This window comes from Ambystoma mexicanum, chromosome 3q (assembly GCF_040938575.1).
Source record: "Ambystoma mexicanum isolate Mex_15411 chromosome 3q, UKY_AmexF1_1, whole genome shotgun sequence".
Lineage (NCBI taxonomy): Eukaryota > Metazoa > Chordata > Amphibia > Caudata > Ambystomatidae > Ambystoma > Ambystoma mexicanum.
The window spans coordinates 919,377,100-919,390,280 of NC_090926.1; the positions used below are offsets into that span (position 1 = coordinate 919,377,100).

General features: G+C 48.9%; 1 protein-coding gene across 3 annotated transcripts in view; it reads left to right on the forward strand.

Moving 5' to 3' along the window:
• Positions 1-13,181, forward strand: part of PRKAR1A (protein kinase cAMP-dependent type I regulatory subunit alpha) — a 459,354-nt gene that overhangs the window by 169,382 nt on the left and 276,791 nt on the right. The window lies entirely within an intron of this gene.

Below are 13,181 nucleotides of genomic sequence, written 5' to 3' on the forward strand. Positions count from 1 at the left end.
ATTGCCTGATCGCCAACACTGTTTTCATTGGAAGAATATTGAAAACATGGCTACACAATAGTTTTTGAGCGCAGTGAGGCACTGCTGCATGATCAGAAATCTGACTTCAGGTCACCAGAGGTACATGATGTGCGCCAAATGTTTTTTTTTTTTTTTTTTTTGATGCCCTACAGTTGTAGGCTTTCAAAAGGAAACATAACTTTGTCCTGGTTAAAAAAAAAAGTGCAGATTTTAAGTTAATCAAGGAAATGAATGCGACTTGCTGCTCCCTGCTCTAATGCACTGAAATATTATGTTCAACACAAGCATAGCAACTAAGCCATCCGCACATGGAATATTAACACTCCTCCCCACAGATCTGAATTGTAAGAACAATAAACCTCTGACCAACCTACATATTCCGTTAAACCAGCTCATCGCGAACACACATCATGCCCCTCTGAACATGGATACCTCAAGTGCTCTCCAAACAGACCTGCGGGTAGTACCCGATTACTTCAGAACTGTAAACAAAGCAGCAAAGTCATCTTGTATTTTCTTTCCTTCACCACTAACCAAACACATCCCTCGTGTTGGTTTCCTTTCTTGTGCAAAATCTCGACTGAGTCCTCTGGCGCTTTTTTTTGTTGGACATCTGCATTTTTTCTAAGTCCCCTGCGTGAGTGGGAACCTTTTTCCCCACTCTCCTTTTTACTCGGATGTATGGAACCCTTTTGACCACTTGATGGTCATTCTATTTGGAGTGATGCTTTCCTCCCAACTTTCTAGCGTCTATATTTTACTTAAGCAGCGCACCACAAAGTTCCTACAGCTCCCCATAATACTTTTTAATTTCCTGTTTAGGAGGATTCCCTCTACCTTGGAGGCCTCCAGCTCTTTTGGACTTTGAACTATTTTATACTGTTTGTTTTCTGTGTTTTATTTCTTTTGGTTATGGAGTTTTCCCGACCGCGAACACCGGTAGCTAAAGATCACGGGAGCCATGTTTTTCAAGATGACGCCTGAGCCCCCTTTGTTTAAATGGGTCCCGGTCTTTTATATGGCATTTCTTTTTGGGAAGGTCCTTCTATAGTTTCTCTGCGCGCCAAACTAGGTTTGGCCCCTTTGTTTCGTTGCCTTCGGCGGGCTTGAGGACTGAAGACCGCCTCTGATGCCTGAGTGTCTGGGGTGGGCAGACAGTGGGAGGTGCCCAAAACTCCCTGTGCTTAGTCTCCTATGGAGACCCAAATGCACGCTGGCATGATTGGCTGGCTGGCTGTCCGGCAAGGACAGTCACCCTGCTGGGTGAGTGGCAGCTAGGCTGGAATGAATGTGAGAACACTGTTTAAAAGCAGAGTCTATTGGACTGAAAGGCAGTCGACGAAAGATTTGAAGAGGAGCTGGAAGAGGACGGCTTTTGCAACTACTGGACCGTTGGTTTGCCTGGTGGAGCCCTGCTGCAGGTTCGAATCACCAAGTTCACCTCGACAGAGAAGCCCTTCAAAGACTACTTCATTTGAGTTGGTAGGACCAATCAACTCGTAAGCCACCTGGACACCATTCTCGGAGCTGGTTGTATTTTATAACCAGGGAGAAGGACACCAGCTTGTGTGCTTTAAGACCGCTACCGGAATCGAAGAATTGCCAGTTTGCCAGCTTTGTGACCAGTCCCCGTGCAGTGCAGGAGTCCCCCAACCTCCTCCCTCTTGTCCCCACGACTTGAGGCTCAGGTACAGCGAGATCTGCAGCAACTGGCAGGAACCGAAATCTTTTTTCAATATAATGTACTGTGAAAACCCGACCGAGAGAACTTGCCTCTCACCGCAAAAGTTTGTGGAACTTTGGCAACTTGCAGGCCTACTCAGCTTGTGACCCAACATGTGAACCTTTTTTCCGTGAACTACTTCTGAGAACTGTGGCGAAGACTTTTCCGTTTGAATACCAGAACTGTTTTTACCTATACAAGACACTAGTCCATTTACTTTTGCCAACCTATTGCATTGAATAAACTCCTCTGAACTCACTTTGCAGTGTTTTAGAGTAACTGTAATATTCGTTTTATCTTCTTATGCCTTTTTGCTCTACTTCAACTGCTCTGAATGCCATTTTGCTCCTTCAAAGACGTGTAGATGTTTCAGAACCGGTTTATGTGAAGTATTGTAGTTTCGACTGGATTGCGTCCTCCAAAGTATTCCTCATCTTAGATGTATTCCATCCAGCTTTGCTGCTTTTCGGAAAAAATGTTCGGCAGAGGGCGCCGTGCGTCGATGTCGAGTCGATGGTCCCTCGAAAGCCTCTGTCGAGGGCGACTTCATCGGGTGTAAGTAGCACGTGCGGCGCCCGTTGGCCTCAGTTCCGTTTTTCCGCAGTTACGTTGCTTCGGACATTCGGCGCGCCTCGAGTTCTGTCAAGAAATATAACGAGGTAATATGTCCTCGTCATCGACGCCGACCATGACCCCGAATTTTAAGAAATGCAAGTCGTGCGGCTCAAAAATGTCGATCACGGACCCGCACCGCAAGTGTTTGTGGTGTCTCGGGGAAGGCCACGACATGGAGGCCTTTTCGAAGTGTCAGGCGATGATGGCGAAGGCCTTGCGAGAAAGGAGAGGAAAGCTACAGGTAGGTCGGAAAGATCGAAAAGCCTCTAGCGTCGAGATCCCATGGGGAAAAATCTCCTCAACGCGAAATGCATCGATCTAGATCCCGAAGCGATTCTCATCGCTCTTTGTCGAAAAAAAGTCAAAGAAACGACGCCATAGGTCTCCCTCCACCTCGCCGTCAGACGAGTCTCTGAAAATGAAATGCCCCACAAAACATTTGTCTACCGAAGAGTGGGAAGCATTCAGGGTCAAAATGATGGAGGTGTTTCAGCAGGCAAAGCCTCGGTCCGTGCCTGCTTTGGAAGCCGGCCGGGAGCGTCATCGATCCGACACTCGCGCGCCCTCGAGCCTGGGTGATCGTGAAAGGAAGGATGGGGAACCTCCCAGGAAGCCGAGCGATAAACGCTCGAGTCGAGGGCTCGAGGTCATTGACGCCGTCTGAGACCGATCACACCTCGAAGGGGAAACCGTTGAAGGCCGCCTCGAAGCAAACCCTGTCGACGATCACTGTCATCGTCGAACCCTTTATCGACATCGACGCCGAAACCTTCGGCGCCAAAGGCTCCAACCAAGCCAGGGCAGCCAGAAAAAGAGAAGGAGAAAACTACAAAACATGTACCTTCTTCAAAACCTGGTACTACACCTTCTTCCTCCTCTCCCAGAGAAGGTTTTCAAGCCTCTCCCTAGGAAGGAGTTTTTCAAATCCTTGACCTCAATTTTTGAGGAACAGGAGAGATCCGAGGAGGAAAATGTACCTTTTGGACTGGAATATGGCACCCAGAATGCTTGATATCGGAGGAAAGCAGAATGAGGGATTTGGTGGAGTCATTACATTATGCAAGTAGCATTGACATCTCTCCTGAGAATGACTTTGGTAGACCAGATCCAGGAGAGCATGCCAGTCCATTTTACTGTCAGTTAATGACCAAGGTGGTAGATTACTAGGGATGGGCTAGACCACCAGCCCAATTCGTCCAGGACGATTTAACAGACATATTGGACCATGGTCCCACTGAAGACCCGGGACTACCTTTTCATGTAGCTTTACAAAACAGGGTGGCCAAGAATTGGGGAAACTTCGGATTCTATTCCTCCGGTAAATAAATCCCTTGCATCAAAATACCGCCCAGCCAGTAGCGACCCCGGCTATCTGTCAAAACATCCAACTCCCGAGAGTTTGGTCATACAGGCAGCCACAGCTTCCAACAAACTTCCGTACCCGTCTATCCCTCCAGACAGGGACGATAAGCGTGTGGATGGTTGGGCACGGAAGGTATTTTCAGCCGGGAGCATGGCATTAAAATCTGCCAGCTCCACATGTGCCTTGGCAAAATTTTCGTGCACTCTGTGGGAGTGCATCGCAATGGCAGCGGAGCACATACCAGAAGGGGAAGAAAGGGAAGGTTTCCTAGCCATCGTTGGAGATGGAAAGGAGGCCATGCAGGAATCCCTTCAATCTGGATTGGACACTGTGGATAGTGTAAGCAGGTCCATGGGCACTAGCACAGTAATGTGCAGGTTTGCGTGGTTACGGAAGTCTGGTTTTGCACCGGACGTACAGAACCGCCTCCTGAACATGCCTTTTGACGGGTCTCACCTTTTTGGCAACAAGGCTGACGAGAGCCTGCAGGTTGCAGACCTCAAAAGCAGCGGCTAAATCTTTAGGAGCTGCTATTGGGCAACCTCAGCCTTTTCGTGCGCAAGGGCAATCATGGAGCGGACGATCCTATCGTTATTACACCTCATACAGGAAGACGAGAGGAATGGCCAGTCAAAGGGGCCAAAGAGGCCACTCGTGGTGGACGAGGAAAACCTGCTAAGCCAGCTCCAGCTGCACCCTCTTTGCCATCAGCAGCTGCAACATCCGCCACAAAACCACTGAGGACTTGTACCACAACACCTGTAGGAGGCAGGCTGTCGCAGCATCTGCAAGAATGGCGAGCCATTACTTCAGATGTTTGGGCTCTAGAAATAATAGCCCAAGGCTATTGCCTTCCTTTTCTAAAGCAACCTCAAAGCAATCCACCAGGGAGACACCCTTTGAAACTTTCAAAGCCGCTCCTACAGCAGGAAGTTCTAACCCTGCTGGAGAAAGGTGCTATAGAACCAGTACCTGCAGCGTAGAGGAACAAGGGTTGGTACTCCCCGTATTTTTTTGACCCCCAAAAAGGACAGAGGACTGAGACCCATCTTGGACTTGAGAAACTTGAACAAGTTCCTCAGGAAGGACCAGCTCAAGATGGTTACCCTTTCTCAGATCCTTCAGGCCCTTCAACTCCAGGACTGGTTGGTGTCATTGGACCTCCAGGATGCTTATTTTCATGTGCCTATTCATCTCAAACACAGAAAATACCTGAGGTTCGTAGTTGGCAACTCAAATTATCAGTTTCGAGTCCTGCCATTCTGGTTGACCTCTGCCCCGAGGGTCTTCACCAAGTTAATGGTAGTGGTGGCAGCGCACCTCAGGAGAGGGGGGATTCATGTCTACCCCTACCTGGACGATTGGTTGATCATAACGCGCTCTGCCGAGCAAGAACTGGATCATCTGAAAGTCACCTGCCACTTCCTCCACAAACTGGGCTTCTCCCTCAATTTCAAGAAGTTACAGATGACACCTTCCTAACAGCTCCAGTACATAGGAGCTGTATTAGACACATCCTTGGGGAAGAGCTCGCCTCCCAAAACGAGGGCTCAAGACATTCTTCAGATGGTTTCCAAATTCCAAAATGCCCAAATCTCCAGGCTTGCAACTTTTTAAGGTTGCTCGGCCTCATGGCATCCTGCATCTTTTCTGGTGCCAGAGGCACGCTTAAGGATGAGATCCCTTCAATGGGCCCTAAAGACTCAGTGGTCCCAGTTCTCGGGTCAAATGACAGATTCCGAACAAGGTCAGGCAAAACCTTCTATGGTATAACTGTGCAGAGAACATCCTAAAGGGAGAACCTTTTTGGCAATCATGGCCGGAGATCACAGTAGTGACGGACGCCTCACTCCTGGGGTGGGGAGCACATGCCAACGATTTGACAAACGGTCGTTGGTCTCCATCGGAGTCCAAACTACATATCAACCTTTTTGAGCTGAGGGCAATCAGACTAGCGTTGAAGGCCTTCCTGCCATCTCAGGGGAAAGAATGTCCTGATAATGACGGACAACACAGTGGCCATGCACTACCTAAACAAGAGGTGGTGTGGGGTCACTACTCCTGTGCAGAGAGGCAATGCAGCTCTGGTATTGGGCGATTCAGGAAGGAATCTCTAACGGCAATTCATCTAGCCGGGGAAGAGACTATGACGGCAGATGCTCTGAGCAGGCAAAGCACGGTGTCCCACGAATGGGAATTGGCTCAGGAAGTCATTCAAGAGATCTTCGCACTTTGGGGAACCCCTCAGACCTATTCGCAACCAGTACTAACCGAAAATGCGAAAGGTATTGCTCAAGGGAATTTCCCCCGGGAGGAGCCCTGGGGGACGCGTTCGTGGTGGATTGGAATTTCCCACTATTGTACGCGTTCCCTCCGATTCCCGTCATTCCTGGGGTCATCAGGAGGCTGAGGTGCTTCGGGAACCGCATGATCCTAATTGCTATGGATTGGGCCAGGAGAACCTGGTATCTGGATCTTCTAGATATGTCCATCTGTCCTCCAGTATGTCTTCCTCAGAGAACCTTCTCTCTCAAATGGAAGGTCCGGTTCTCCACCCAGAGGTCAGAACACTCAACCTTCATGCTTGGTATCTGAAAGGCTGAGATACAGGGATTGGAACCTTCCAGATGATATGGAGGTGTTGCTTTCAGCAAGAAGGCCAGCAACAAAGTCTCTGTAGCGTTGCTGTTGGAAAGTTTTGCAACTGGTGCAGGGAAAAGAATGTCGCTCCTTTTCTATGTTCTATTCCGGAAGTACGATCTTTCCTTCTTACCCTAGCACAAAGAGGTCTGAATATCGGAACAATAAAAGGTTACCTTGCAGCGCTTTCCATTTTCAAGCACTCATCGGAACAATGCTCCTATTTCAAAATTCCTTTGATAACACAATTCTTAAAAGGTCTCACTAATGTGTTTCCTCCTCACCCATTTCAAGAACCGATTTGGGATCTAAATTTAGTCTTAAAATTCTTAATGTGTGCCCCTTTTGAGCCTATGCACACGTGTCCATTAAGATTATTAACATGGAAAACAGCCTTTTTAGTTGCTCTAACATCCGCAAGAAGAGTGAGCGAATTGCAGGCACTGTCTTCTGGGCCACCCTATGCTGTGTTCCGTAAGGACAGAGTTGTATTGAGGGTTAAACCATCATTTTTACCAAAAGTAATATCTGATTTTCATTTGTCAGAAAATTGTTTTACCCTTATTCTATCCTCCACCTACTAAGGAGAAAGAAAGATTACACAGACTGGACCCAAAAAAGAGCTTTAAGCTTTTACATCTCTAGACACTCTAGGCTTAGAGTGGACAACCAGTTGTTTATAGGCTACACAGGAAGAAAACTGGGTCAATCAGTAACAAAACAGACAATTTCACGCTGGATCGTGCTTTGCATTTCAGAATGCTACAGACTAGCACAAAGACCCACCAGAAGGGTTAAGGGCTCATTCCACCAGAGGCATCGCCTCTGCCACAGCCCTTCAAAGAGGTGTCCCAATAAGGTCCATTTGCGAAGCAGCAACTTGGTCTTCACTTCACACCTTCTCAAAATTCTATAGCCTGGATGCTTCCCAGTCTAGGGAGCTGACTTTTGGAAAAGCGGTGCTTTATTCCGCCATCTAAAGGCATTGGTGGAAAAAATCTGACCCCTCCTCCAGAGGAACTATGCAAAATACTGCTTTGGGAGCCTATCTAAGATGAGGAATACGTTGGAGGACACCATCCACTCGAAGAACAAGTTACTCACCAACTGGTAACGTTCTTTCGATTGGATGTTCCTCCAACGTATTCCTCATCGCCCTCCCAACCGACACCTCTGTAGATTTTTTTCCGGGTTATTGCCATCTCAAATCTCGCAAGGCTGATACCTGTCTGCCGGCACAATCTACACAGTACAAGATCAGATAAAAAATAGGGGAAAAACAGAACTGAGGCCAATGGGCGCTGCGTGTGCTACTTGTATACCCGATGACGTCGCCCTCGACGGAGGCCTTCGAGGGACCATCGACTCGACGCAAGACGCCCTCTGCCGAAAAAATTTCCGAAGAGCAGCAAAGCTGGATGGAATACATCTAAGATGAGGAATACGTTGGAGGAACATCCAATCGAAAGAACGTTACCAGTGGTAAGTAACTTGTTCTTCTGTTTTTTAATCTGCTCAGAATCATATGCTGTGCTTAATCCGACATCCAGTGGACACTGCAGAGTATTGCATTTTGTTTTTCGTAGTCAAAAAGGGGACGTTGACAAGGCGTGTCTGACACTTTCCCTATAGTGACGTGCAGTGTACCCACAATCCCTCACGCGTTGAGGTCCCTCAGATTGTTTTTTTCCGCCCAGATATTGGTCGACTTTACGCGGAGCTCCTCGAGAGACATTGCAAATATTCACTCGACCATTTGGTCGTTATTTAACTTTACCTTATTAGGTTCCTCCTTCGACGAAGCTGTTCTCCGCCGACAAGATCTTCGACGGCTGTGCCTTCGACTGAGGAGATCCTTCGGCGTCACCGAACGCGTGGCCTGGCCTCGCCGGCCTGAAAGAGTAGGGAGAGTGGGGTCATGGGACATTTCTTGTTTCTCTTTAAGAATGCCTTTCTCTTTCCCCACCTTTTCCTTCGGGGTTGTTATCACATCTCACTGTTTCCTCAGCTATGGAGAGGACACCCTTTAGATTTGCCCGCACTGCAAGGGCAAATTCACCTTGAAAGACTAGCACAAACAGGGCAACCGTTGCTTGCCCCTCGACCACAAAGACGGTTGTGCGGCCTGTAAGCTTCTTAAGCCTAAGACTTTAAAGGACCGCAGGGTCAAGAGGTGGGCAGCCTCTGCCATGTCTAGGTCTGATTCCTCACCCGCCGCTGCCGAAAGTGACGAGGAAAGTGATAACCTGACCTCCGCTTCGGAGGTTGTACACCCCTCTAGGGAGCAGTCACGCTCCTCGTCTGTCCCCGGCCCCAACAAGCTCGGGTCACGCCTTGCTTATGGGGATGAACACCCCGGCGACACTGGCGCACACAAGCACTCGCGTAAGCACACGACCCGCGGCTCTTCCTCGTCGAAGACGAAGAAAGGATTAGCGCCAACGGAGACGCAGGTCCTACCGGCGGCCTCCAGACCGTAAGGATCCATAGCCCCCCTTGCAACCGCAGACGCGACCAGCGACTGGGCTACCATCAGATAAGGGCACTATCACCAAACAGCCAGACGTGCCCTGTCAGCAAGCGCCCGTCGGCGTAGAGAACGCAACACCTGTAACGTCTACGCCAGAGGAACCCTTGACGGACCATTTAGTCGTCGAGAGCTTGGCACGTATTGTTTCCACTGATGGCCAGAGACGGACAGCAAAGGAGACGCCGGATACCGCTTGCAAGGCCAGTGAAACGCTGAAAGGGGCGGAAGGAAGGAACTGCCCCCTCCGTCGAAATGGACTCCTAGCCTACTAGAAGGCTTATCAGAAGGCGATGGGAGTTTATCCTCGACGTTATGGGATAGGTCAAAGCGTTTACAGGCCGATAGCCTCCCCCCCCGCCCCCCCCCTCCTCGCCTCAGTAAAGAGACGAATCATTCCTTCGCTATCTACACGCGCATTGGTCAGAGTGGTTAACCCAAGGATAGACAAATCTAGTCCTCCTCCATCGGACCCGTTATACACCAGGGGCCACTCAGTACCGGAGGACTCCTTGGTAGTAACAAATACAAGAAAGAGGGCAGGGGTCCCGCTATCAACCAGCGTGGCACCACCAGATAAACAAGGTAAAAAGCTGTATGCCCTAGGTAAAAGGATTACAGCCTCGGCAGCCTTTTCCACCAGGATTGCCATCAACTCCTTACTGGCAAGTTATGCAGATACCCATGGAGCAAACTACGCAAAGACATAGAGGATTTACCTGAACCCCTAAGAACTCGGCTTCTGGCCACGGTTACTGAGGGAACCTTAGTCAACCAGAGCATCATTAAGAATACTCTAGATGCTGCGGAAACGGCTGGCCGTTCCCTAGTCCAAGGGATCCTCCTCAAACGTCATGTCTGGCTACGTAATTCAGGGTTTAAACCCGAAACACAAGCATCTCTCATTAACAAAACAATAGAGGATGCCAACCTCTTTGGGAAGGCGGTGGATGACTCACTAGAGACTGCAAAAAAGGATTTTGACACCATTAAGGCTCTAGATATGATTTCAAGGCCTCCCAAAAAGCGAGGTTATGGAAACGGACGCTTTTTTTGAGGCCAACGCCATCAACAGCAGCAATACTCTACAGGCAACTGGTCCTCGAATCAAGGAACAAGTGGACAATGCACCCAGAGAGGACAGCGTCGTGGCAAGGGAAGAGGTCGGGGTCCTACCCCTAGAGGTTCCCAAGCCACCAACACCAAATGACCCGAAGATTCGAGTCCCTTCCCATGCATTGCCGGTCGGGGGCCGGTTAACATCCTTTCTTCCAGCATGGGAGGGAATAACATCAGTCTGCTGGGTACTCCACTATAGCCCGCGGCAACTGTATAGAATTCAACCGCTCCCCAACGTACAGACCTCCAAGGGGACGACGCCTGTCGCCAGAGCACCTCGCCATCCTTCAAGAAGTGGACCAGCTACTAGAAAAAGGAGCTATAGAGGTCGTGCCTCTATCTCAGGTAACGGAAGTTATTTATTCAGTGTACTTCCTTTTACCCAAAAAGGACTTAACCATGCGCCCTGTACTAGATCTGCGCCCAGCGAACAAATTTGTAAAACCTCAAATATTTTGTATGGTGACATTACAGGAAGTAATCCCCCTGTTATCTCAAGGGGATTACATGACAACACTGGACATGAAAGATGCATACTTTCATATTTTAATGTTGCCCGCGCACAGAAAATACCTCAGGCTCATGATATAGGGCAAACCCTACCAGTTCAGAGTGCTACCCTTCGGCATAGCGTCAGCGCCGAGGGTATTTACGAAAGTACTGGCAGTGGCCCACCTGCGCAGGTTGTCCATCCCAGTATACCCTTACCTCGACGATTGGCTCATAACGGGGGATTCTTACGAGACATGCTTCTCAAATACCCAAAAGACTGTAGACCTTTTGTTCCAACTGGGCTTCTCCATCAATGAGAAGTCCAACCTAGAGCCCAGCCAGATCAAACAATTCCTAGGGGCTCTAATTCGAACAAAGGACAGCCTCGTATTCCCCTCCGAGAGGGTCCAAAATATGCTGTTTCAGATCCCTCAATATGTGGCCGGTAGAGAGGTGACTGTGCACAAAGCAATGCGTTTGCTGGGAATGATGGCGTCCTGTATATATTTGGTACCTCACGCGTGACTGCGCCCAATGCAAGAGTGGCTCAACAGCCAGTGGTGTCAGGCCAGCGGACAATGGGACGATCTAGTGGTGGTCTCGCAGGCCTTGGTTCTCTCGCTACGGTGGTGGTCGAAGGAAAACCTTGTAATAGGGAAACCATTCGCCACCCCCGCAGTGGAGGCCACTCTAACCACAGACGCATCCCTCACAGGATGGGGCTCACCTATCCCATCAGACTGCACACAGAGTTTGCACTCCGAGCGTAGAATCCAAACACATAAACTTGCTGGAACTGTTAGTGGTCTTCAAAGCACTGAAGGCTTTTCGGGCACACCTGCAAGGGAAGACAGTGATGGTCCTCATGGACAGCACCACAGCCATGTACTATCTGAACAAGCAAGGGGGCACTCACTCTCCAGGACTGTCCAAGCTGTCCCAGAACATCTGGACGTGGGCTCTCAAACACGTTCATGTTGTCACAACATGTACCAGGGGAACTCGATCTGCTAGCAGACTACAACTCAGCAGAGACTTCCCTCTGCCCGCAGAGTACGAATGGCGGTTACAAGAAGACATCGTCTTCGTCTTCACACAATGGGGATTCCCAGAAATAATAGATCTGTTCGCAACTCTGGAGAACTCCCAATGCCAAGATTACGCCTCCAGGTACCCCAGAACCAATCCATGGGGAACGGTCTATCGATACCATGGTCAGGGAAATTTGTTTACGCTCTGACCCCCCCCCCACCGACTCCTCTTCTCAACAAGATAGTGCACCAGGAACCAGTCACCATGATACTAGTGGTCCCTATGTGGGCCGGCAACCATGGTTCCCTCACCTGATGGAGATATCTGTCTCCACCGGTGAAACTACCCTACCCGTACAACATGCTGTCACAGGACAAGGGCAAGACACTACACCCATGCCCACAGACCATGAACTTAGCAGCATGGCTCCTGAGATCATAGAATGTGGTCATTTACAACTCCTGCAGAGATGCATGGACATTCTCAAGGAAGCTAGAAAGCCTAACACTCGTCACTGTTACTCTAGCAAGTGGAAAAGATTTGTCATATGGTGTAGAAATAAGAGCATCAACCCAGTTGACTGCTCTCCCACACAAATTGTTCTCTACCTGACTCGCCTATTAGACTCAGGATTAGTATTTAATTCTATTAAGGTTAATTTAGCTGCACTTTCCGCATACACCACTTCTCAACTTTAGTGTTGTGGTGGAAATTCCCAGTTATTAAAGCCTTCATGGAAGGAGTTAAAAGAATACACTCCCATAGCTAACCCAGCTCCCGGATGGGACCTAAATGTGGTACTAACCAGGCTCATGGGCTCACCCTTTGAACCCATGCACAAAGCAATGCTTAAGGACCTCACCCTTAAAACTGCTTTTCTATTAGCTATCACCGCCATCAGGAGAGTAAGTGAACTACAAGCGCTATCTATTCTAGACCCCTTTGTAACAGTTCACAAAGATAAGGTGGTTCTACGCACACACCCTAGGTTTGCACCTAAATTCATTTAGAAGTTCCATGTGAACCAATCTAAAGAACTACCAACGTTCTTTCAAAACCCTTCAAACTTGGGAGAAAAAAGCCTGCATACATTGGATGTGCGCAGGGCGGTTATGTTTTATATGGAAAGAATAGACCATTGAGAAAGACTAATCAGTTCTTTGTCTCGGTGGCAGCAGGAAGAGAAGGAGATGCAGTTTCAAAATCCACTATGTCTAGATGGATCGTACAACGCATCACCCTCTGTTGCTCTCTTTCTAAGAGAGCACTACCCTTCAAGCCAAGAGCGCACACTACTCGAGGCACTCGGGCTTCCATAGCATTCATTGCAAATGTCCCACTTGAGTCCATTTGCAAGGCGGCAACCTGGAGTTCTGTACACATCTTTACAAAACACTTCTGTCTAGATGCCCACTCTAGGTCTGATTCACAGGTGGGACAAGCAGTATTAAGACACCTTTTCTCTATTCCTTCTCACAACCCACCTCCAACTCCGGGTACTGCTTGCTAGTCTCTGCACAGCATGTGATTCTAAGCAGATTAACGAACATCAGAAGACGATGCATTACTTATCGTAAAAGCATTTCTGATGGTTGTATCTGCTTAGATTCACATGTGCCCACCCTTCCTCCCCGCTCGGATGGAAGGAA